The sequence below is a fragment of the Rhipicephalus microplus genome, chromosome 8 (genome assembly GCF_043290135.1).
Source record: "Rhipicephalus microplus isolate Deutch F79 chromosome 8, USDA_Rmic, whole genome shotgun sequence".
Classification (NCBI taxonomy): domain Eukaryota; kingdom Metazoa; phylum Arthropoda; class Arachnida; order Ixodida; family Ixodidae; genus Rhipicephalus; species Rhipicephalus microplus.
This window is the reverse complement of record NC_134707.1, coordinates 12,262,971-12,290,039: the sequence shown is the minus strand read 5'-3', so window position 1 is coordinate 12,290,039 and position 27,069 is coordinate 12,262,971. Positions and strand designations below refer to the sequence as shown.

General features: G+C 45.0%; 1 long non-coding RNA gene across 1 annotated transcript; it reads right to left on the bottom strand.

The window, feature by feature from the left end:
- Positions 1 to 434: 434 nt before the first annotated feature.
- LOC142768389 (uncharacterized) lies at positions 435 to 5,170 on the bottom strand. Its single transcript, XR_012885268.1, has 3 exons — positions 4,283 to 5,170; positions 2,238 to 2,504; positions 435 to 553 (listed from the first exon to the last, which is right to left on the bottom strand). It is a non-coding gene; the product is annotated as an uncharacterized LOC142768389 (long non-coding RNA).
- Between the last annotated feature and the right edge of the window lie 21,899 nt (positions 5,171 to 27,069).

The following is a 27,069-nucleotide window of genomic DNA, read 5'->3' as shown; positions in this document are numbered from 1 at the left end:
GTAACGGAGGACATGTGATGCAATGTCAACGTGGCTTTATAGTAAGACTTGAGCAGTGGTCTGGGTACGAGATAAGGTTCCGTCATTTCGGTTAGGTGCTGATGTTTGTATCATAATAGATTTTAAATGGTGCCTTCAAGGCAACTTTTTTTTCTAATACAACGTTACCTCAGCTGAATTAAATAGATAAAGTGATCATGTTCATGAAATTTAAAAATGGCATGCTTGTTTTATTGTTACTTCTCACCCTGTAAAATAAAGCTTTAGAATAGACTGAAAATGAAGATGTATCAGTTTCTGGCATCATATTCATACCAGTTTATTACACTAGTTACCTCCAGAAAGAATGCTGTAATTTAGACATGCTCCTTAAGCCTTCGTGACACTGACGACAGCAGTGTCGTACTTAAGGTATTCCGAAGGTTCGCGATTTTTTTTTTCTTTAGGATTGGAATCCAGCTAACCAACGTTCTTCATCTTGGGCTCAGGCAGTCCTGACGCTTTCACCGGTTTGCACAAGAATGACTGCGTATGTGATGACTGCACCTGCAAGCTGCAAACAAATTTATTACAAATGACCTGGTTAAGAAAAATGAAATAATTCCCGGATTTGGGAAACAGGGGTATTATAAATGTCAACTCATGATAGTTACATATTCAAACAGTTATTATACACCTTTTCACAGGAAGGAAAAAAAACACCGCCATGATGGGCTGTGCGCAGGAGTACAAAGGCGCAGCGTTGTCAGTGCATTTTCGAGAGGACGCGCCAATTTGCACAGCCCAAGGAGGGCTATGGCGGCGCCCAGGGAGGCGTTTATGAAAAGGTGAATACTCGGTGAAAACTTCTCTTGGCACTGAAGGCAAAGCTACAAATGACCTAGTTAAGAAAAATTAAATATTTCCCAGATTTGAAAAGCATGGGTGTTATAAATGTCAACTCTTGATAGTTCTATATACAAACAGTTATACTCGGCGACAACTTCTCTTGGCACTGAAGGGAGAGCTACGTAGGCGGAGCTTCTGCACATGTAGCATTACGCGTAGTCCGTTTTGTCGCGCGTCTCGTAACGCCATGGAAAGTGACGGGGGCGCACCATCAGCGTTTCATTTAGACGCAGACGCCGCTTAGCGTTTGAGATGCACATGAAAATGCGGCACTTTCTCGCGCGTTCAACAACGCGAAGTCATGGCGAATAAATTCAAGTAAATACGTCTATCTTAATGGTGGGAGCTAAGTCCTGTCTCAAACAGCTCCACGTAGAAAATAAAGGGGGAACCCCTATATTTCACGGAGAAAATACGGGCGCTGTTGTGGGAACTACATTCACTGGCGGTAGGATGACCGCTATTTGGCTCTGTAGCCTTCGCTCCAGTGCCAAGAAACGTTGTCGCCGAGTACAGTACGCTACTGCTCCAATGTAATTCTTATCATCACCAAGTATTTACACGACACAGGCTGAGTTGGGCACATGGACACCTTGAGCGAAACTCTATTCTATGAAAGAAGCACTATAGTTGAAGGAAATAGTTAAGATTATTTATTGCGACAGCCGCTCCAGAATACAGGCAACTAATAAATCTCAATACTCTTGTACACATCACGCATTATACATGAGAAATTTCATAGGCCACGTGCCACTTTGCACAGACTCTTCGCACGCATCAGTTGCCAAAGAAATATGCCTGCATAAGGCCCGAGAAAGATCAAATGAGTGTAAATATGTCCGCGTTGTTTTCTTTGTCCGATGATTTCTTAGTGCGGCGTGTTATCAGTTATTCTAGACGTTCTTAAACTGCCCTATACGACCAGGACACGAGCAATCAAACGCAAATAACACCACTCGTACCCCAGTTGCCCGAGTCCTGGTCATTTTGTGCATGCAGTTTAAGAACGTTCGACAACAATGAACCAAATATCCCGCCTGGAGGTATTACTCTCAATTCTGCAATTTTATAACGCACGAGCTTACAATTTTTCTTTACCTAATGCGAATAAAGCCTTCAATAATTGCCCAACGTGGTAACCTATCTTGATATTACGTAGACGTAATGGTTGCTGTCGACCAACCGCTCTTTTGATGACAGTCACAAGAAATGGTTTAAACTCACCTCGAGCAGGATGACGTCTTTAATGGCAATAGGTCTCATTATTGTCAGAGGAATGTTACTGGCTTGTTCAAGAGGTAGCTGCCATTTTAACAACGATAAGAAAACATAGTAGCAATCTTGCTTACCGAAACTGCCAGGGGCAGATTAAACGTGAAAAATCCAGCTCCGGACAGAGCCATCTCCTTAGGTTTTATCGAGGCCCTCAAGTGGATCAGCTGTGATATCAATATAAAAAAACATTGTTAATTTCTTTCTGAAGTGAACAACCTAGCCATAGTCAGTTATTATATTTGACAGTGCGTAAGCGAATAAAAGGTACCAACTTGATAGTAATACACTTCATTTTCGAAATAAGTTGGAGCTTTCTGAAGTGTGTGTCGTATTTGCCGCATCTGAAAAGTAAAGACAAAGGCCTTTTTAACCAAACGCGTGCCGAGATATGTAAACAATGCGGGCAGTAAATACACATGTCTACGATATATATAAGCAGCACATCCATTGAATATGTGCCAATTTATCTTCGCGCTGTCTAGGTTCAGCATGTTTGTTATTTTTGTATACTTCATACTGTTATACTGCCAGTACGCTGCACATAAACGCTCTGCGAGAGCCATGGGTCGTGAAATTCTCCCAACAATGCTTGCGATAACACCAGTGATTCTACAAGCCGAGCGTGTGCAAACGGAAAACCAAGATTTCCAAGCCCCACTGTGCCTGCGCGACTTCAAGAGGTGTTCATTTTGTTTATCAAAGTGGGGCTCGGTTTTCAAGTGCGAAAAGTTTATTCGCCAAAACACTAAGACTTGTGCTCTAGTTCATGGGTGGTACTAGGTCTTTTATTTATTTTATTTATTAATACTGTCAACCGTCGCTTGAGGGTCATAACAGGGAGGGAGTACAATATTAGGTACAAACATAAAACCAAAGCAAATGGCACTCAAATAGCAATGCACACAAGAAACCAAAATTGGCAGTAGTTCACTTCAACCATGACCAAAATAAGCATCAATTTATCTGTCAAAAGAATGCACATTGGTACTGTTAACAGCATGATGGGGTAAACGATTCCATTGTTCTATAGCATCCGAAAAAAATTACCACCGAAAGATGTCAGTGCGAGTGTTGAAAGGTTTAATGGGCACAACATGATTTAATCTGGCGCTACGTTTTCCGGGAAGGCGTATGTACTCGTCTTTAGGTATTTTTAATATCCCTTGCATTATACAATATAACGTTTTAAGTTTTTGTTTTTGTCTTTGAATTTCCAGTGGTTCTAAATTGCATGAATTGAGCATGTCAGTTACCGAATCCATAAAAACAAAATCAGGGGCATGAGTAAACACAAGGCACTATACAGTCCGGCCAACTCTGGATCGTCCAGCAGGCCTGCGGAGCGGCTGACAGGCTTGGCCTGGCGGCCCCGATGTGGGCGTGGCCCACTGAGCGCTAACGTGCGTTTTTCGGACACAAGTAAAGTTTCGCACGCACCCACCAACCTACAGTTCGACACGTGCTTGCTGAACAGTGTTTCATATAAGAATGTTCATCTTCATGAGTCGTGTTACGTCATATTTCTTACAAGTAGTTGCATTGTTAGCTATAACAGATTTCTCGGTGAATGGCGGATGAACTACTGAGCATATCTTGTGTTACTGCTGCTCTAATGCAAAGCAGAGGCTTCACTTCTGCACTCTCGTATATCCCAAAGACAAAAACGCTTCTACTATCGAGAAGATATTCGTACTACAGAACCACCCACCACACTTCCGTGATAATAAAAGCACTGCTGCGTTTTCTCCAATGCACTGCACTGACTCAGCGTCTGTGATATCATATGCAGAACTCCTGCGATAGTAGCAGTTATGGTTTAGCTATAGTAATGTTTTAGTGGTGCTAATTTTACGGCTGGATATTGCGCATGGCGTAGAGTCAAGCGAAGGGGCATTGGAAATAAACTGCAAGAGTAGCTTTTCTCTCCTCCTCTAACTTTTTTTACACTTGCTCCTTCGGAAGTACCGGCCACTTTTCCAGGTTTAGGCCTGGTTAACTTCCCTGGTACTTTTTTTGTCAATGTTCCTCTCTCTCTCTCTCGGTTATTTGAAAGTACATCGAAGTGACTATACACCTAAACAAAATAGCGCTCGTAATGCACAACGTAGCATCCACTCACCTCGTTCACAAGTTGTTGGCTTACGTTGGCAATGTCAACAAAATCTAAGGCCGATGAAATGCTGTACAAGATCGTGAGGAGGTGCTGAACGGCGGAAAATTCCTCGGTGAAAACAGAGTAAATGCATATGCAGGAGACTGTGAGTACAATCGCTCCCGAGGCCACGATAGACCAACGCCAGATCGCATTAAGCTGCTGCTTGAGTGCCGCAATAGTGCAGAGGTTGATCCTGATCGCTTCAAGCTCTTTAGAACGCTTCGCAATGGGAACGTTACAGCGAGCGTCTAGTAGTGGATGAAGAAGTTTATGTTGATGCTGAATGTAGAGTCGAATCACTTCGGCGCATGGTCTGAGGACAATGAAGGGTACCATTTCAAAAACGTAGAACAGGAAATTGCCTCCCACGCATATCGCCCTCAAAAGTACGTCTACAATTCCAGAGTAACCCAGGTAGTCCAGGTACTCGAAAGAGAGATAAGTGCTCATTGCCACGTTAGCCATGAATGCTAGACAGAGCAAAAGTCGTATGATGAAGCATGTTCTAACTTTGTTGCAACGCTCAGGCGCGACAAATCCTGCATCGGTTTCGTACTTCGCCGACGACTTGAAGAAATCGAGAAGGCAGCGAGATTTCGCCATAGCGCAGCAGTAGTTCAAGACTACCTTAAAGGTAAGGACGACGAACAATAGAATGTAGAGAGACTTCGTGAATAGCTGAACGTCGTCCAACACGGCCTCCAATATTTGACAGAAGTAAAGCACTTGGATCACAACGAACTGTGCGAAGCAAATGAGTGAGTAGACAAAGTACAGTTGCTTCCATGGTAGGCTGGTGTTATGTGCTTTGATACTTCCGGGAAGTTGAACGAAGGGGAGCCCAGAAGCCAGACATAAACGCCCGCACCATTTGAAGCGTTGCTTCATGAATGTGGTCATTGTCTTCAGATTAATGATCCTAAAAGTGCTCCTCTAATGTGTATGAAGGTATACAAACAAGGTTTGTGATGATGCTTCTTTGCTTCACTGGCTTCGCTGCAATGAAAAAAGTGCACAACAATATTCGTCAGACATGAATGTTTCGGCTAATACTTCGTTTAATTGTGCAGTCTTTACAATATCGTAACACTTTTGAGCTATAGTTAACAATGGCAGTTGCGTCCAGTGATCTAGAATTACATATGGTGGATGTTCTCTGTATATTTGAGCTCCTTACTATCAAGAGGTCACCCCAGGAACCTCGCCAGCGGTAACAGCCCAGAACTAGAATAAGGTATCTTGAGAGAAGGGTGAAAACATGGTGAAACGAAGCAACTGTAGGCAAGATCAAACGAGACGAAAAGTCCCGTTTGCTACACTATATATTTGACTAGGATAATGAGAAAACAACAAATTAGTATAAAAGGAGCAATAAACAACGATTATAGCACTACGCAGTCCTGATGTTTCAGCAGTAAATTCAACGTAAAACTTCGACCATTTTTTCGACTAGTTGTAGTAGGCAGTTGCCTACTACATCTTGTTCTTTACTAACATTATCAAATTTATTGTACCCACAAACGGCGTCAACGCGTGATTGGCAGCCGAGCAGCATGCATTTCATGTAAGACGCAACAGCCAACTCTGTGTGCGACGAATAGCAACTGTAAACCTAGTTAGTGCAAGACTGTCAGTCGAGCAGCGTGTATTTCGTGTAAAACACAACAGCTAACCCTATACGTGCGAATGATAGCCACTGTAAGCTTCGTTAGTGCTATAGTTTCATACCACGCCACTCTGATATCGCACTCCTATTAAATCACACAAGACTACTCAGGAATACCCACTATTTGAAAGCGTAATGGCTGCTCGAATGGACGCACGCGAAAGAAGGCGAGGATGACGAAACTGGCGACATAAAATCTTTGGAGCCCTTCTTCCTGTCATGCCGAAGATTCAAAAGTCGAAGGAAAAGACTAATAGAAGAGGCCCTACGAAAGATGAACTCAAACTTGTCACTTCCGGTGATTCTCTCATTTGGCGCAATCGCGTATAGTTTTTACCCACAGGAGCCTTTTTTACCGCTGTTACAAATTTCTTACGAGAGTCTAAAAGAATGGAATGCTAAACGTAGCTAAGTTCAGTTGTTTTATGCGTACATGCTTTTTTGTTTCTTTTTGTGTCTGTTTATTATGTAACTCTTTTCAAAGATTTTTTTCGATGTTTTGAAATTCTACAACTTTAAATTATTACCTGTAATACCTAATGAATTCAACCCTTCCCTTCAAAAAGTGAATTAGTTTAAAAAGCAAGGCACCCTTCGATTCACGGCCTATCTGATTAGGTGAGTCGCGCCAAGTTTTTGAGGAACGAACCAACCAACCTCTGCTACCGTGCAGCTACGCAGCATAACATGCAAGTATTAGAACGAAAACAAAGCAAGAGTAAGCAATCAAAAGAGAGGATAAAAAAGAGGGTGAAAATTTCTTTTAACAAAAGGAGTTGCCATCGAGACTTCGTGCCTAGCATCTGTAATAAGCCAAACGCAGAATAAACTGAGGAAAAAACTTTCGGGGAAGAGGGTAAAGGGGAATTCAACGGCTAATTGGGTAGTGCTCTAGGTACAGGGCTCCGCTTCCTTTTGCTCCCTGACGTAGCCTATGTATACCTTCCCCGAATCATGTCTCCGAATCATCTCGCCACATACAACCAAATACCAAGAGGGAAAGGAGGTGACAATATGGGCGACAGGATGCGACGGTTGTTTGGCGAAGCTTGTGTTGAGTTGAGTTCTTGAGTTGAGTACTTGAGTTGCAACAAAGACGTGTTCGTTTATTTCATTCCTAAGTTTATTTCTTTATACAGGAACGGTCCTTCTTGGGCTAGCACGGGATCGGCGACGACAACGTACACGTTCATTTCATACAGAAAATCGCTTATAGGCAAAGCGCGAACGATTCTGGACAGCAACTCTCCACGTTGCTTCCTCGTAGACAAGAGAGTTTGGCCATATGTTAACGTTAAGCACACTACCATTTCAAGACTTTTCGCATCTTCGAGACTCCAAGTTTTCAGTAACTTCAGCCCTATTTACACCTGTCACTTCGAGATTTTAATGGCAAAAGAGGTGCTTGTTTAAATTGGTGCCATACAGCGGACATTAACACGCGAAAAGAATGAGCAACACCGGAGATGTTCTCTGAGCCATCATCTCGAGAAAATGGTGTTCTCACCGATTTTGTCCAAGCGTCAGTTTTACTGCACGAATACGCCACCGCTGATGTAGGAGCTTATTGTGGTAAACAGCCGCATAGGACAGGGGACCGATTGAAAAGAAAAACCCACCGTGGTGTATGTTATCGTTCTTGACTCCTGACTCGAAAATCACGGAGTCGATAGCTGGCTGCGGCGGCCGCGTTTCAATGAAAGCGATAGGCTAGGACTCTATGTTCTTATATTTATGTACAGGTTAAAACACACCACATAGTCAAACTTGCCGCTGACACCCACTACGTCGTCCCTCATAATGAAATCGTTGTTGTGGGATTTAAAGCCCCTACCCCATTATTGAAAGGAAAGCATGCAGTCCTGTTTTCTTTGCACTGTGCCTCTTGCCTTATGCGCCGTTCATCATTATGCATGCGTACCAACATTACACTTCATCAAAGAAGCTCACCTTTGGGAATATATCAATCTTTGTTTAGTACGGCCACACAGCCGTCATGCGTCACGCTCTCTGCCCCACCTGTGTCAGCGAAAGTAATCCGGCACGCTCACGAGGCGTCTGTCGCGCACTCTCTCACTACTAAGCTTCATCGATTTACCAAGTCTCGGACGACTCGCCGGCAACCCGCGGACGCCTCGGCTCATATGCGGCTACGTCACATGCATGTGATCCGAAAGTGCAGAGTCAATCCGAACAGCTTCGGGCCATCTGCGCTCTTTATGCTGTCTGTGTCCGCTGTGGCGCCTGCTATGTCATATGCTCCAGTCGGCTGCGTCCATGGCAGCGACACAGTCCACGACGCCGATCTAATTCCAGCTTCAACGGTAGTTGTATAATGAACTATACCTATTTCCGTTGTGATAGAACTTGTTGCAAGAGAACTACTTGAGTGCGCACGCATCGTTCACGCCCACGTGATCGTTCCACCGCTTCAAATCCCGGCTGCGGCGGCTGCATTTCCGATGGAAGCGGAAATGTTTGTAGGCCCGGGTGCTCAGATTTGGGCGCAGGTTAGAGAACCCCCAAGTGGTCGAAATTTCCGGAGCCCTCCATTACGGCGTCTCTCATAATCATATGGTGGTTTTTGGGACGTTAAACCCCACATATCAATCAATCGATCGTTCCACTGCTGTTTCTTCTGGCGAGTATCATGCGTGTTGGCCCGACCTTGAGAAACACTCACTTGCTCGACGTGGCTCAGAACGACGACGACAAAAACTGGGTGCGCAAAAAAAAGCAGAATCGAGAAACGTGCGAGAAGCGGACAGAGAAACGAAGAGAGAGCAGGAGTGCGTCGAAAATTGCGCACTGAGCCATCGTCGGCCAGCTGCCCGAAAGAAATCATTCGGACACTCCCGGGCCGTCTGCAGGTCGCGAGGCACGCGATAAACGAACATGCGTTCGAGCGGTTCCGGGCAATCGTGTCGAGATTCCGGTTGGGCCCCGAGAAAAAGGCATGCGGCGCTCCGTAACGGGTAAATAGCAAAAGCTCCCTGTTTCCGTGAAACTGCGGCTCGTGTTGCCTTCGATCTGGACTGCTGTAATGCACGTGTGATGACGTTCACGAATGCATGAACCGACGGGGCGCAATCAATTTGCGACCAACGCATTCGCTAATGTTCTTTCAGCACGCCAGCAGTGTTGCTAACAGCACGCTCACATTGTAGTTAATGTAGTAACTACTTTCACTAGCCTCAACACCTTTTTGTGCTTCTATTCGATCGAGCATCCGTCCAAATTAGCGGTTGTATGAATCATGTTTGTTTTTAGGGGTGAAGCTCCTAAAGGCGTGGGTTCGCCCTTCTACTGTGACCGGTTCATGACCACCTCATTTATGGATGACTCAGCAGGTGGCGCTATTGTGAGTGACAGACTTTTAAGCAGCTTTTTAAGCTTTTTAAGCAACTTTTAAGCAAGAAATTGCCAAGGAAAGGATCTATGACAATACTCGGGGTAGTTCTCTACTGTTTGAGGCCAGGACGGGAGTACTGCGAACCAAGACATATCGGACCAAATACGAAGGTGTAGACACAGCATGCAGTGCGTGTGGAGAGGAAGAAGAAACTGCCGAACACTTGATAATGTTCTGTAAAGGGCTTCACCCTATAGTTCAGGATGATGGCGCAGAGTTTTTCAAAGCACTGGGGTTTAGGGACAGCGAGGGCAAAATAGACTTCAAGCGGGTAGACTTAACTAGAAGGAGGTTATCTGATTGGTGGCTAAAGTCAAGGCACGAGTGAAAATTAAACCCTTCACTGCGAAGTACGAATCCTCAGCTTCGATAATTAAAGAAAAAAAAGATAAATGTAAAGGTTAGTTCACTAAGTATGACGGCTAGGTGGCGTTAGCCGCCGCCCGATCTAAAGGGTACAGCCACATCCATCCATCCAGACACAGTCAGGAGGACCGACGGATGGATTCAGGGTTAACCGATAAAATCCTCTGAAGCTCCGCCCCACTCATCATCATTCCCTCCGTGGATATGCTGTGATTTTTTTCTTGGTGAGTTGTCCACAACTTGAAACTTTGACCCGTTTTTTTATAAATTATCAGTCAGGCTGCAGCACTGTAGTTAAAGTAATCGTTTTTCCTTTACGGTGTAATTGAGTGCCTTCAAGCTGAATTCGTGATGAGTTACGTACTTCCATATAACAGGTGGCGGAGTCGTCGCTGCGCTCGGTAAAGCGGGTGACGGTGAGCGTATGTACAGAAACGCAACCCTAGAAGGTGCACAGGTCCTATGCGCATCTGTATATGTCGTTTTCCAAAATCGATGTCCTCAGTGATCAGCCGTTTGTGACATGACAGTCTGATCCCTTATTCAGGTCAACTGCGATTTCACGTTGCCAGCTTTCAATGTTGTCTCGTATGAACACGTGGCCTTCAAAGTTGTCAGTAGCGACTGAAGTGTAGCGCTTCTAAACATTCTACTGAAGTCCCCGTTTCCCATATCGATGTAAAAACAGTTGGGAAGCCATATTCCACAATGGTAAAAAAAATTATGCATCTCTCGCTTAAAGTAACCATGTTTGGATGCGAAGCAGCGGGGAAATTGTTCACTTGAGCGTGAGACGGTGTACTTTATTGAGCGCTTGTGCTGGCGCTAACGTTGACAGTAACGGCGGCGTAGGTGCTGGCGTTCTTCACGGTGTTGCGCAGAAGAGATGGAGGCGCACGCGCTCCGAGATTTTATACCACGGAACTAGCGTGCCGCCCATTGCGGAGAATGCAGCTGTCGCACCATGCACCTGTCATGCGCGGCTCCATAGAGTGGAGGATTCCTAAAGGAGAAAGACTGTTCGCTCGATCTGCGCTCGAACGTTGCGAGAGGTGGAGAGCGTGAAGCGAGTGATGTGACACGCGGCGAGCGGCAACAGGCAAGGGAGAGAGTGACGCCAACGCGCCTGCCCTGTGAGGGAAGGCGTGACCTACATGCCACCGCCCCAATACCAGCGGCCAGGGGAGCGCGGTGCGGACGGAGGGACGGCGTTATGCAGACTAGTCAAAAACAGTTTCGCATCTAAAGAAGTCACAGTTTTACCGCAAGGGCGAAGCAATGAATGCGATAGCAACCACTCAGAATGTAACACTGAGAACGGCAAGCAGATTGAAACGTGCAGCGCGCTGCTCACTGTTATGCCTGGGAGTCCACGTCGAACGTCAATGCCTCTGCAAAGGCAATCTGTGTCAAGGCCTGCGATCGAGCCTGCCTGACGCGATCAACTCAACGATATCATCAAGCGCGGCGCCGGTCTGTTACGCAAGGCACAGCGAGCTCCCTAAGCCCACGAGCCCGATGAAGCAATCGACGCCTTTCTGTCTGGCGAGTCTTACGCAATGCGTAGCAAACATCCCTCGTCCTTGGGTGCAACCACGCGCAGCGGCGGGTCCCCGTTGCAGGATTCTGATATCACGGCCAGCGGCGCTTCTGGTTGGACGTTGGTGACGCAAAGATCCACCAGGTGCCTATAAGAAAAGCCAAGCGGCGGGTCGCCAGCAGTTGACCTAGGCGTCAGAGAGAAGCCGATGTATACGTGCGAGAGAAGACATCTCGGCTCTTCGAGTCCCTAGGCTGTCGGCCCCACTGCCGAATATGCAACGCCTCTATTTTTATGCTGTACATAAACCTTGCCTTAACTCACCGTCGTCTCGTCCGCTCGTCTATCAGCTCTGCGCAGAAGCCGTCGCGAGCTGAGTAACACACGCTACCAAACGAATGGTGACCTTGGCGGCGGAGTTCGGAGCGGTGGTGTCTTCGGGACCGTGTTGGCGTCGGGCCATCGTAACATCACGTACAAATGACGCACGAGAACAGCATACACACGACGAGAGCGAACAACGTTTACTGCTCGACAATTAACGCGCTGTTTAAACAAAAACGACGCACTAAACGTAATCACAAGTACCGATGAGTGCAACCCAACAAGTGTCCTAGTTGTTATACTTCGCTGTGTATGAAAAGCGCGCAATTTTCTAAAATGGGGCCTGTGGATCGAGCGAAGTGACCTTTATGAGCCCGGCAACTAACGCAATCACTCCGGGAAAAGCGGAAGGCACACGATTCTCCCCGCCGAAGAATAAGAGCGTGCGCACAAGCATCTACTCCTCTCCCCATTTCGCGGGGCAAAGTACGCGTGGGCTTCAAGCGCGCGTCGGCGCAAAGTGACGAGCTGGGCGCCGAGCGCGAGCGGCTTTTTTTTTTCTTTCTTGACTTATCATATATATAGATACGTATATACAGAGTGTAAGACGGCGGCGGCGACGACAGCAGAAAACCAGCCGAGACCGTCCATATAACTACTTTCGCGTTAAAAATGAATGAAAAAAAAGAGAGTCATTTGCCCAAACGTCTACTTTTGATTGTCCCCATGTCCCCTCTCTTTTTATTTCTCCCGGTAGGTGACGAGCTCACGAATTGTTTTGCAGGAGTGCTGATATGGTCGAGGTTTTGCCGTGTGTCGTAAATAAATAATTATTGTCATGAGCCGGCACGAACTCAGACCCCGCTAAAGTACAGAGTTGGTAGTGGCAAGCAGTGTGGGACTCGGTACAGAAAGCACGGCCTCGAGCGAGCCATCACCTACGCGAGCCCGTCCCTGTCCAAATGTCCAAAGCTTAATTAAACTGCTACGAAACGACAGAAAAGAAATGCCTCGGTGCCGTTTGGGCAGTCATGAAATTTCGGCCGTATCTTTATGGGAAGCACTTGAAGGTAATCTCTGGCCACCACGCTCTGTGCTGGTTTGCTAGCCACCCTTCAGGTTGTCTTGCTTGCTGGAACCTGCTGGATGGATGGATGGTTGGATGGATGTATGGATGGATGTATGTGGCTGTACCCTTTAGGTCGGGCGGCGGCTAACGCCACCTAGCCGTAATACTTAGTGACCTAACCTCTAGATTTATCTTTCTTTCCCCTTCAAATAGTAAAGTTGGACGGGTACTTTGCAGTGAAGGGTTTAACTTTCACTCGTGCCTTAACTTTAGCCACCAATCAGATAACCTCTCTCTAGTTAAATCTACCCGCTTAAAGTCGATTTTACCATCCCTGTCCCTAAGCCCCAGTGCTTTGAAAAACTCTGCGCCATCATCCTGAACTATAGGGTGAAGCCCTTTACAGAACATTATCAAGTGTTCGGCAGTTTCTTCTTCCTCTCCAAACGCACTGCATACTGTGTCTACCCCTTCCTATTTGGCCCGATATGTCTTGGTTCGCAATACTCCCGTCCTGGCCTCAAACAGTAGAGAACTACCACGAGTATTATCATAGATCCTTTCCTTGGCAATTTCCTGCTTAAAAGTTCGATAGATCTCTAGCGCGGACTTCTTCATCGTGCCAATTCTCCACATGTCAGTCTCTGTTTCCTTCACTTTCTTCTTAACCGATAGTTTTTTTTTTTTTTGGTTTGGCCACCTGCTGTTTTCTAAGTATTTACCAATCGATATCCTAGTTCGCTTCCGCCATTTTGTATCGACATCCTTCATGTACAAGTAGCTGAAAACCTTCCTAGCCCGACGCTCCTGCCCCATTTATCTCAATCGCTTCTCAAATTTTATCTTGCTGCTAGCTTCCCTGCCCTCAAATGATGTCCATCGCATATCACCTTGTGCTCCCTGATTTGGTGTATTCCCGTGAGCTCCTAAAGCAAGTCTACCTATTCCACGTTGCTTAATTTCTGATCTTGTTTGAACTTCTGATCTCATGCACAAGACCGCATTGCCAACCGTCAGACCAGAAAGCACGACCCCTTTCCATATTCCTCTCATAACATCATACCTACTGTAATTCCACAGTGCCCTGTTTTTCATCACCGCTGGATGCCTGTTACCATTAGTCGTCACGTATATTTCGTGTTCCCTTAGGTACTCGGTCCCATTGCTTATCTATACGCCCAGATATTTGTATTTATCTGTTATCTCTAGCGTCACCTGTATTCTAAGCTTACTACCTTCGTTATCATTAAAAATCATGACTGCTGATTTTTCCTTACTGAATCTAAAATCTAGCCTATCTCCCTCATTACCGCAGATGTCCATCAATTTCTGCAAATCTTTTTTGTTGTCGGCCATTAGCACTATATCATCTGCGTACATTAATGCTGGTAGTGCCTGATCAATGAGTTTTCCTTGTTTGACTAAAAAGAGGTTGAAGCCAAGTCCACTTCCCTCTAATTTGGCCTCTAATCTTTGTAGGTACATCATCAATAACAAGGGTGACAGTGGACACCCCTGTCTAAGTCCCCGTTTTAACTCTGTGGGCTTGGATACCTGTTTTTCCCACTTTATAACTACCTTGTTACTTTATAGATTTCCTTTAAAAGATTATTGACTTCATATTCCACACCCAGTGTGTCTAGTATTCCCCACAAGCCCTCTTGAACCACGCTATCGTACGCTCCCTTGATATCCAAAAATGCTACCCACAGGGGCCTTATTTCCTTTTCTGCTATTTCGACGCACTGCGTCAGTGAGAACAGATTGTCTTCGAACCTTCTGTGTTTCCGAAACCCATTCTGCAGATCCCTCAGCACCCCCTTAACCTCTACCCATGCCCGCAGTCTTTCCTGTATAATCTGCATCGCCAGCCTGTAGACCACTGATGTCACTGTTATAGGACGGTAGTTGTTTATGTCATCTTCGTCCCCCTTTCCTTTATAGATCATGCTCATCCTGCTAAGTTTCCATCCATCAGGGACTTCACCATCGATTATTGTTCTGCTCACTACCTATCTCAAAGTCTGTTTAGACTTCGGACCCAATGTCTTTACCAGCATAATTGGAATGCCATCCGGGCCTGTTGATGTACTACTCGGAACCCTCTTCTCAGCCCTTTCCCATTTTCGTTGTGAAAATGGAGCCACTGCGCCACTTGATCCACCCTTGTCTATTAAGGTGCATAAGGCACTTCATTGATGATTTTTTTCTGTCACCCTTGTTCTTATATATTCAATAGCTTCGTCCCCTTTTAGCCTACCTTGAGCTGTAGTTATAAACTTCTGCTCTAGGCTCGTCTCATTTCTTAGTAAGTTTAGATGGTTTCACAATTTCGCAGCTCCATTTCTATCCTTTTTATGTACTTCTGCCAGCCACTGAGCCCTCTTTCTTCTAATTTTTTCATTGATCACAAGGAATATGTTTTCTTTCAACAGCTTAGAAAGATGTACCATTTTCTTTAAACATCATCCGTTGGTTCACCCTGCTGCTTAGCATGTCTGTGTTCCCAAGAGGTTTCCTTAAGTTTTGCTATGGCTCACTTAACTTTCTCATCCATCCAACTCATGGGTTTGTGTCACCTTTTCCGGGGTGACTTGTCACGTGCCTTAGCAAGCTCTAGCTCAAACAGAAACTGGCGACAGCGTCCCTGGCGGGCGCCTGATCTGTCGACGCGGAGAGGGTCAAGGCGGCGCAGCGCAGGGATAGGGCAGTGAGCCCACTGCCTCCTTCTAGTACACTGTACTCCGCTGTCAGCGTCTCGTCGTCATGGGACGCCGGCGTATCGTGAGAACGCCGTCCGAGGAGCGCCAATACAAGCTCAGACGTGAGGAAACGAGGAGGGCCCGCATACGCGCCCAGACGGACGAACAACGCGCTATCGTTCGATCGAAGCAGGCCGCAATTCAACGCCGGAGGCGACAAGACGCAGCGCTGCGCGAACGCGAGGTCGCGGAGAGAAGGCAGTGCCGGAAAGATACCAAAGTTCGGCAGCTTGAAGCGGAGGCTCGGCGTGCACTGCGTCGCCGGGAGGCCGAGGCCAAGCGACAACGTCGGCAGGACCTCATCGCAACTCGGCAGCTGGAAGCTGCGAAACAGCGCGCCCGCCGCGAAGATCCAGCCCTACGGCAACGTGAGGCAGAAGCAAAGCGACAACGCAAGCAGGACGCCACAACTCGGCAGTTGGAAGCGGCCAAACAGCGTGCACGCCGCGAAGATCCAGCGGTACGGCAACGTGAGGCTGAGGCAAGGCGACAGAGACGTCTGAGGCAGCAAGCTGTACTAATGGGAGTTCCAGTCGACGACAGCCCGTTCGGATACGCCTGCGATGTTTGCAGCAGTATCGGGTTTAGAGCAGACCTTTCACCTGTCAGTAGTACGCACGTACCTGCTCTCGCTCAGATGTTTCCAAACAAAGATGTGTCGTCATTTATGTTGTGCTCCAGATGCCATGGCACACTTCGAAAGGGTGCTGTGCCCGCACCTCGGATTGTTTACGTGCATCCGGTTGATCCCGCTGTAGTCGACATGGCGTATAGGTAATGAGATATTTGACAGATTTTGTGCAAATGTCTTGACTGCCCTGTCTAAGCGCAACATGCTGACAAATTATTTTTCACCATTTATATCCATGGCACCACTGCACGTGGTGCTGTGGATAAGTGAGGGGAGCTACTAGTAGAATTTGCAGAACGCAATAATTAATAGATTTCGAATACCTTCTACCGAAAGCAAGGGAACCGTAAGTGGAAATAGAGTAGCCCTAATGGCGAAAATAAGAACGACATAGACTTTATACTGAGTGCACACCCAGGCATCGTGCAGGATGTGGAAGTGCTTGGCAAGGTAGGATGCAGTGACAATAGAATGGTACGACATATGTAAACATCCTGGAAGAAATCTACAGGGGATCAACTGCAACCATAGTGATTCATAAAGAAAGCAACAGAATACCAATCGAGAAGGGTGTAAGGCAGGAGGATACAATCTGCCCAATGATACTTACCGCGTGCTTACAGGAGGTTTTCAGAGGCCTAGAATGGGAGCAGTTAGAGATAAGAGTTAATGGGGAATACCTTAGTAACCTCCGCTTCGCCGATGACATTGCATTGCTGAGTAACTCAGGGGACGAATTGCAACTCATGATTAGAGAGTTGAACAGGGAGAGCAGAAAGGTTGGTCTTAAAATTAATCTGTAGAAAACGAAAGTAATGCACAACAACCTCGGAAAGGAGCAGTGCTTCGAGATAGGTAATAGTGCACTTGAAGTTGTAAAAGACTATGTCTACTTAGGGCAGGTAATAACAGCAGAGCCGAACCACGAGATTGAAGTAACTAGAAGAATAAGAATGGGGTGGAGCACATTCGGCAAGCACTCTCAAATTATGACAGGTAGATTGCCACTATCCCTCAAGAGGAAGGTATATAACAGCTGCATCTTGCCCATACTTAGCTACGGAGCAGAAACCTGGAGACCCACAAAGAGGGTTACGCTTAAACTGAGGATGATGCAGTGAGCAATGGAAAGGAAAATTGTAGGTGTAACCTTAAAAGACAAGAAGAGAGCAGAGTGGATTAGGGAACAAACCGGGGTTAATGATATCATAGATGAAATCAAGAGGAAATGGACATGGGCCGGGCATGTGGAACGTAGACGGGATAACCGCTAGTTATTAAAGGTAACTAACTGGATTCCTAGAGAAGGCAAGCGAGTTAGGGGGAGACAGAAGGCTAGGTGGGAAGATAAGATTAAGAAGTTTGTGGGTATAAACTGGCAGCAGCAAGCACAGGACCAAGTTGACTGGCGGAATATGGGAGAGGCCTTTGTCCTGCAGTGGATGTCGTCAGGCTGATGATGATGATGATGATTTACTGAGAGTCTACTGTATATCTATCTTAGGCTGTGTTGTGTTGTAGAAAGTTGTAAGCGACAGTATCTTCTTTCTAAGTGCTGCGGCTGGCACCAGGAGGCACACTTCTAATTTTGTAAGATGTCACATATTTAAGTCACCTTTTCAACATAATTGATTGGAGGATCTTCATAAAGTTGCTGAAATGGGGAGCTTTCAGGCATTTGCTTTAATCGGTCTAGAGTGAATGTTGAATGAAACAATATTAATGCCTCAATTTTGTAGATATTATGTTGCTTGCCAAGCAGATTGCACAAAAGTTGTCTATGTGTTTTCTGTATTGCAGAAACGATGATGATAATAATGATGATGAAGAAGACTTACTGGTTTCCTTGTACAGCCTTGCCAAGAAACTCGCCTGTGAACAGGATGCTCATGAAAACAAGGTGAGATTTTGTCAGCACAGTGATGTATTAATGTGGATTTTACTCAGGGAAAGGACTGCATGAGAGATGATGCTGTCTGTTTAGTTCGTTAACCCTTTGAGGTACACCGTGCATATATGTCCTTATTACTAAATGAAGCGTACGTAAAACATTTCACCGTCAATGAGCATATACTCACATATTTGACTCGTTCGAGCTAGCTTCAGCAAAACATTATATTTAGGTCGACATCACTGCCTTACAAATCCTACCAGAAGCATCGTTTACGACACATGAGGGTTGCACTGTTCGCCTGACAAAGTAATTACCATTTTTGGAACTGGCAGTGCGTTAACAGTAGAAAACTAGGAGCAGTTGTGTTGATAGGCTTGATAATACACGTGACAGCAGAATCACTGGTTAAATCGGCACGTATCATACTTCATTTGTCATGAAACTGACTTGTGTGCATATATGTACAGAGAGTAAAAATTTATAAACATGTAGTGTATGCTACAACCGATGTTTTGTCTTTCTCAAAGCTACAGTTGTAATCACTTGTGCCCTTGAAAATGGAAAGTCCACTTGTCGAAACAATGGCTCCAATGCACACAACCTGTTTAGGAATTTTTCGTTGTGGCGTCCGTCCTTCTGTTCCTGCCTTGCCTTTGGATACGTGCACTGATGGAACTTCGGTTCCACTTTGAATGAGGGAACGTAAATGCAGCTGGTGCCATCCTACATTGGCATATGACACGAGATAGAATTCCAGGATGCTTTCATGTTCTTATTTGTGCGTCCGGGAGCTAGGCTTTGTAATTTGACTAACTCTTCTCCGCCGTGCTGAAGTTATGGTTATGGTGCTCAGCTGCTGACCCAAACGTCCTAGGTTCGATCCCAGTCACGGCGGTCATATTATGATGGACGCGAGGCCCATGGGTAATGTCAGTGCACGCCACCAGATGGCGAAAATTTCTTGAGCCCTTCCATCTACCGCATCTCTTACAATCCTACCATGGTTATCGGATGCAAAACCCTAAATATTATTACTATTTGTTATTATTATTACTATTAACCTCAGCTTCTTGCATCATAGAGGATGATTGGAAAGTGTCAGAACAAGAACTCTGCCAAATAGTTTTTGCTGATAATAGCAACGAAGAAACTGCATTTGAACTTGATGTTGTGGAGGCGGCTGCCAGCAAGAAAAGAAGAAAATGAAGGGAAGCCCCCTCATGCTCGGCGCACTTGGGCTTGCCAGGACAGCTGGCAGGGAGGGGGGGGGGGCGTGACTTCTCACCAGTGGAGCTTTTTGTTCTCTTCTGTTCTAGTTGGCCTGCATGTTCTTTCTGAGGGCTCCGTCCAGCGAGTGGCACTGAGCCTCCAACGTCGGCAATTTGGAATGTAACCGAAGAAGATGTGCCCCTCCCCCCAGTGGGGTAGGGGGACATTGTGTAGAGTTTTACACTATCGAAAATGCCTAGCAAGCGCCCCCCCCCCTCCTTTTTTTTTCGGGAGGTCTGAAATAAGTGCCAGTCATCATTCCGGGACCAAGCAAGCGCCCCCCTTTCAAATCCGGTCGGATTATACTTTACCGTGAAGGGGAAGAGGGGCGCTCGGCATTTTGCTGTAAGCACTACCAAAATCGGAGCCCACAAGTCTCCCTCTCCCTCAAAAAAAAAAAAGAAACATAAGGCGAGCTGCCGCTCCCCCATTAACTACTGCACGCAGCTCATCTGACTTTTGCATCATGAAAACTACAAAGAATTCAAGTAGGTAAATAATTTTGAGGCCAAAAATTTTACATATTAAGTGGAATGTGGCTAGTGTGATGCATATAAGTTGGACAATGGTTCACACCAACCGATATTTTGTGGCCATTCAATGTGCTCATGAAAGTACGTGTTTGATGCAACAAAATGGAATTGTTTTCACAACAACAAAGAACCGAAGCAATTTCTGGGAGCTGACCTAGTTGCGTGTTAGCACGTGCAGACGGTGCTGAGGAAGTATTACTCAAATCTTCATAACCTTGTTCGGCCTTTTATTGCTGGAGTTACACCTCTTCATAACTTTACACGGCTTGGAAGTGCTTTGTATATTGCAGACGAGTTTCAACCGAGTAGGAGAGAAGCCCGATTCCAACTGCAGACATGGCTAATCAGCATAAAAAAAAAGTGAACTAGGTGAGGACAGCAGGCTGGACGGGGCACTATTGTGTCATGTTTTTACTCTAGTTTTCTTGCGTATGTTAGCTGCTTAATGAAGGAGTTAGCAGCTGTTGATATGTCCTCTTGTGCTGTCAGGGGGTACGCTTCACCACCAATGCAGCAGGGACAGTGCTAGCAGGGCGTATGGGGGGCTAGTGGGTGTCCTCTCCCAGTAAAATAATCCTGGCATTGTTCCTGCAACACAGACTGTTTTCTTTTGCCTTGCACAGTGTCTGAAGCAGTGTTCCTTCCCTGTTTTATTCCATGTATTAGAACGCCTGGGAGACACATTATTCTCACATTGCCAGTACCATTTTTTTTTGTTTTAATGTGTGTTGCTATTTTGCCTTTGGGGGCATTCGCTACAGAAACAGTGTTTGTTCCAAACTGTTTAAGGAGCACAAAGTCATCGTAACGGCAACGGTTCTGCCAACCTCTTGGCTTATCATTTCTCCGCTTTTGTTGTGCTCTGCAATATCTTTTACGAACATTGAAATAAAGAGCAGATATTGTTTTCGCATAAAGGGATCACTAGCATTAAGCATGACTGAAGAACTTCGTGTGGAATTCCATGACTATTTGGAAATGTGATGTCCTTTTAGGCGATAGTTATAGTGCGAGAACAGAAAGACGATAAAGAGACAAGACGGACTCTGTCGTCGTTCCATTCTTGCGCTATAACTATCGTGATGTCATACCAGCTAGACCAAACTGTCATACTTCTAAGTCCTTTTAGGATTATAAAAAAAAAGAAAGGAAAAGAAATGTATTTATACAGTAAGTGCATGTAATGCTTAGAAAAAATAGTTCTGTAAAGTTATGAAAGCATTTGTAGACTTTTATAACGTGAACGATTCTTAAACACTTATAGCAATGCACTGTAATTTAAGGAACCATCTAAGAGTAGAACGTTTTTTGAAATTCATTCGACATTTATTCTTTTTTGTCACACTGGTTGATTTTTGCTCTCAGGCAGAAAGCACTGGAAAAGTGATTTTTATTTAACTGCTTTCTTTCTTTTTTGAAGAGTTATAAACCTTCACTTCCAAGTGTAGTGACTGACAAATTGTCCAATCTCTAGCCATAGTATTTCATGCAAAATGAAATTTACAGAAGTGTGGCATGCACAATTTGCTGATTTTCTTATAGATTAAGCTAATCATTTCATCGTTTTCGTAAAATATTTATTCATGCGATAATGATTTTTTTAACTGCAGGAAACTTTGGAAGTGCCAAACAACAATGATGTTAAGGTAAGACAAAAGTATAAGAGCATGCTCATCTGGTTTGCTTTATGTGCAGTTATCTTCTACGAAAGCTCTATTTACATCCTGCCTCATTTAAGGGACACCAAAAACAAATGGCAAAGTGTCAGGGTGGCACTCCAATGCCTAAAATGTCTATAAGGTCAATGTTGTAAATGCCAGCACTTTCTTAAATAAGAAATTGGTTCAAATGTAGGACACGATTTGTGCTGTTATTGGGACACACTAGGTAAATAGACCATGATGATGTAGAAGGCCTTCAGTACAATTATTCACAAGTACTAAATCTATCCATAACAAAATATAACGTTGCAGTGCATTACAAGATGGAATGAAGTGCAACTTTTGAATTTCAGAGTTAGTCATAAAAACAATAAATTGCAGGTGTCACCACCGAGTATAATGCGGCTCAGCCAAAAATGTTTTTGCCAGGCATCCATCAGGATTTTTTGCTCATCATACAGTGCTGAGTTTTCCCTCGCAACCAGTGGCTCTGAAGCTCCATTTTCTGCAACATGACCACTTTGATGCTGTCGCATTAATATTCTTGTGTGATCGATTCTCTTTGGTGCAGTACAGTACTTTTGAGGTTTAGATATTTATCATACATGACTGAATAAAGAATTTGGCATCCTTGTTCGTGCTCCAAGAGCCTGTAATATGTGAATATAATGCCCAGGATTAGCTATTAACTTTTTGTAGTTATTAGAAATATAAATTAGCACACTGCACAGGTTTGATGGTTGCAGGATTGGGTTACCTTTCATGATTGCTTTCAAAGGATGTCACTTCTCCACAGGCAGAATAATGTTCGACGTTGCACATAAGAATACTAACTTAGTTGCCTGACAAAGATCTACTGGTTCACACGAAACCTTCAGATGGTACGTTAGGATTTGCTGAATAAAATTAGCATTAGCTGCTCATTTCACGAAATAGGCTTTAGCTGAAAGCATTTCTTTCAATCGATGGATAGTGCTGTCCCTTGACAAGAGTGCTCACAGTTCCTTGATTTTTTTCATGCAACATCTGCATTTGAACATGCCGTTAGATTGCATCAGAAGCCAACATGTTTGTGGTGCACATTGTCAGCTTTTGTGATGGTTTGTCGTAGCTGTGCTATTTCTCAACCCACAGGTATCGCTGTCTGAGCTCATTGCTGCATATCGTATTTCATCCGTCTTTGTAAGACAGGGTAGTTGATTCACTTGAAGGCACCCAATCTGCTAACCTTCATTTCTTTTTCCTCACTCCAGTTCTATGAGGCTGCGAACAATGTTGTGGAAGACGAGAGTGAATGTACGCTTATCATGGGTGTAGAGTGCACAGATTGATTCTAACGAACCAGACTGGTCCTTTCTGTGCAGTATGTATTCCAATCTTTCTTTCTTTTTTCACATTGCATGTCTCTTTTTTGTCGAATTCGAATAGGTTCTCAGAACCTACTCAAGTTCTACATGAGAGGAAATGACGCTTATGCCTACTTGCAGGTGCCATTCAGAGCTTCAAGACTCCTTTTGCCTTTACTTGTTTCAGGGCTACACAATGACGTTTTTCATGAATAGCTGTATCTGTGATAATCTTGCCCGTGTTGTCAACAACAGTGATTGTGTGTAGTGTTGACTACATCAAAGCTGAAGACCTCGTTAGTATTCAAGCCGGTAAAACTGGACCGGTTATTCTGCTTCGTGAGAGAAATACCCATTATGTAACATCTAATGGTGGTGTCAGTATACGCATTAATAATTTTCTGAAATATACGGTATATTCACTATCAGTTTCTATGAGGTCTTGAATACTATTAAAAAGTTGGCCTTATATATAGACGACCCTGTGCATGCATTCTTCACGTGCCTCTTTCCTTATCTTTCTAGTGCCCTCCCACCTTTCAGTGTTGGGTAGCAAACCATATATATTTGTTCTGGTTAACAATTTCTTTGTTATTGTTTTTTTCTCCTCAACCACAGCACATTCCTGGCTGGTGATGGCTTGGCAGCACATTCCAAGCTGGTGATTTTTTGTTTTATCTGTAGTGTGTGCTGGTTCCTAGTTTATACTGATTTACTGTCGCACTGTTTTTGTCTGCTTCGTAAATGGTATATTTGGTTTCTCCTGCTGTAATAGTCTTTCTATCTGCATTTTTCCAGGATCTTCATATTTAAATATGAGAGAACTGACTCTGACTGGTGACCTTTTGTGTATGACATCTTCTCCAAGGGATTTAATCACAGAAGTTGTGCGCGGCATGAATCCAGGCAAAAGAAAAACCTCGCAACTCTGGGCACTTTCGAGGTTGCTGACGGGGTTAAATAAATAAACTCAAATTGAATGAAGCACTTTGTTTGAAACAACCACTGGCAAGAGGTCTTACATGCAGTTGGCAAAAAGTTCATGCAATAAAGTGGTGATAAGTTGAGCTGGAGAGTGGTGCATGAATTCCAGTACCTACTAGAATGTCTGTACTGCCAAAAAAAGGTGCTGGAGCCCAATTAAAGCGACTAAACTGTCTGCTTGAAGTACGAGGCCGTAACGTAGGCGAGGTCTAAGACAGTCCTTGTCTTTGTTACGCGCTCATATTTCAAGCAATCATGAATCAACAACTCGCCTGGTCAACTATTTTGACTAAACTGACCACCCACATCCATAGTCATTGCAGTCGTGGTGAGGACAATAGCCTGTGATTGTGTGCAAACTTATAAGGGAGTCCTATTTATACCTCAACGGCGTTGCCAATTCGGGCTAGCTTTAGACAGAAATCGTAAGCCAAACTACTGGGGATCCATTTGTCGGAGAACATGAGTTGGTATTTGAGCAGCATTATTTCTTTAGTCGCGGGGGCAATTAGCTGTCGTGTTTCAGTTCTCTGAGTAGAGCCTTTCCTGCCTTATCTGACATAGCTTCAGGTGCCGCAAGAGATGAAAGAAATGTGACTGCGGAAGTTGTATGACTAAAATTAATGGCAGAAACAGAAGCTTGGCAAATTAGCAACAAGTAGAAAGGGATGCACTGGATAGCTATGGTACTGTGAAAACTGAGAAAGGATGCATAGTGAACGTGACATCACAAGTGGTGTGGCGGAAACATGCTAGTCTTTATATGTATTTTAACATCAGAAAAATCATTGCAAGGACAGCTTGGTCAGTAAAACAGGTACACAGAACCATAGGTCCCAGCAGTTATGTAGTGGAACCCTTTTTCTATGTCCCCTTAGTATAACCAGAGTCCTCCAAAACTTTTGAAAAATAAAAGCATTGAAGGACTCTGGTATAACCAACGCCTCCTCTAAACAATGCCTGGGGAATGGCTCGCGCTCCCAGCGGAGTTGGCCTGCCTTCAGTTTTGAGCAAGCGCCGCGCGGTGGCGCTCGCGACCGAGACTATTATCACCCTTATTATTCATGATATACCTACAAGGATTAGAGGCAAAATTAGAGGGAAGTGGACTAGGCTTCAACCTCTCTTTAGTCAAACGAGGAAAACTTATTGATCAGGCACTACCAGCATTAATGTACGCAGATGATATAGTGCTAATGGCCAACAACAAGGAAGATTTGCAGAGATTGATGGACATCTGCGGTAATGAGGGAGATAGGTTAGATTTTAGATTCAGTAAGGAAAAATCAGCAGTCATGATTTTCAATGACAACGAAAGTAGTGAGCTTAGGATACACGAGGTCACGCTAGAGATAACAGATAAATACAAATATCTGGCCGTATGGATAAGCAATGGGACCAAGCACCCTAGGGAACACGAAATATACGTGACGACTAAAGATAACAGGAATGCAGCAGTCATGAAAAATAGGGCACTGTGGAATTACAATAGGTATGATGTTGTGAGAGGAATATGGAAAGGGGTCATGGTTCCTGGGCTGACGTTCGGCAATGCGGTCTTGTGCATCAGGTCAGAAGTTCAAGCAAGATTAGAAATTAAGCAACGTGGAATAGGCAGGCTTGCTTTAGGAGCTCACGGGAATACACCAAATCAGGGAGTACAAGGTGATATGGGATGGACATCATTTGAGGGCAGGGAAGCTAGCAGCAAGATAAAATTTGAGAAGCGATTGAGAGAAATGGGGGAAGAGCGTTGGGCTAGGAAGGTTTTCAGCTACTTGTACATGAAGAATGTGGATACAAAATGGAGGAAGCGAACCAGGAAGTTGACTGGTAAATACTTAGAAAACAGCAGGTGGCCAAACCAAAATGAACTATCGGTTAAGAAGAAAGTGAAGGAAACGGAGACTGACATGTGGAGAATGGGCATGATTAAGAAGTCCGCACTAGAGATCTATCGAACTTTTAAGCAGGAAATTGCCAAGGAAAGGATCTATGATAATACTCGGGGTAGTTCTCTACTGTTTGAGGCCAGGACGGGAGTACTGCGAACCAAGACATATCGGGCCAAATACGAAGGGGTAGACACAGTATGCAGTGCGTGTGGAGAGGAAGAAGAAACTGCCGAACACTTGATAATGTTCTGTAAAGGGCTTCACCCTATAGTTCAGGATGATGGCGCAGAGTTTTTCAAAGCACTGGGGTTCAGGGACCGGGAGGGCAAAATAAACTTCAAGCGGGTAGACTTTACTAGAAGGAGGTTATCTGATTGGTGGCTAAAGTCAAGGCACGAGTGAAAATTAAACTCTTCACTGCAAAGTACGAATCCTCAAACTCACTTTTTAAGGAAAAAAAATAAATATAGTTTTTGGTTGATTAGGTATTACGGCTTGGTGGCGCTAGCCACCGCCCGGTCTAAAGGGTACAGCCATATCCATTCATCCAGCCATCCATCCATTATCACGGCAGCGGGCGCCCGGCGGTACCAAGTACCAACTAAGCGTTTTTCATCTGCGGCCCATAGGGGCGCGTCCGTCGAGAGTTGTTCGAGACCTGCAACTGTGCATCGCTGTTTCGGAGGCTATGCAAAATGTTGCGTTGTTGCACCGTCCGTCACAGGTGACGCTAGCGACCAAAAACATTCTAAAATAAAAAAGGGAAAGGATGTGGCTGCCGTTATTCTTCTCATGCGGCAGGCATCTTCTAGAAGGGGCGTTGGTATAACTACAGTGTACTAGAATAGAGGCAGTGTGCTCACTGCCCTATCCTTGCGGCGCTCCGCCGTAGCGCACTCTGTGTCGACTTCCACGATGCCCACCAGGGGCGCTGACGCTTGACGCACCTGAAAAACTTCTCTTGGTTCGTGTTGGCCGTGTTGGCGGACGGGGCTTGTTCGCTCAGTTCAGTTCGATCGGTTCGATTGGATCAACGTGGGTACCCCGTGTGCGTGTTCTGTGCTTTATGCTTGGATCATTGTGTAGTATGTGTTCGTGAAGATGCCTAAGCGCCGTCGAAATTACTGTTTTGCGCCCGGTTGTCGAACCGGGTACAGTCGTGTGCAGGATGCACCACAGGCGTCTTTGTTCAGCGTCCCGCGTGATGAAGAATGGCGGAAGGAGTGGGAAAGAAATCTCCACCGTGCAGATAAGAAACTGGATGAGTTTTCTGCGGTCTGCGAACTGCATTTCTAACTGAGGTTCGTTATCAAGGAGTTCGTGCACCATATAGATGGCAAAGAGGTACGCATTCCTCGTGATAAACCGATGCTGTCGGAAAACTCCGTCCCCACGATTC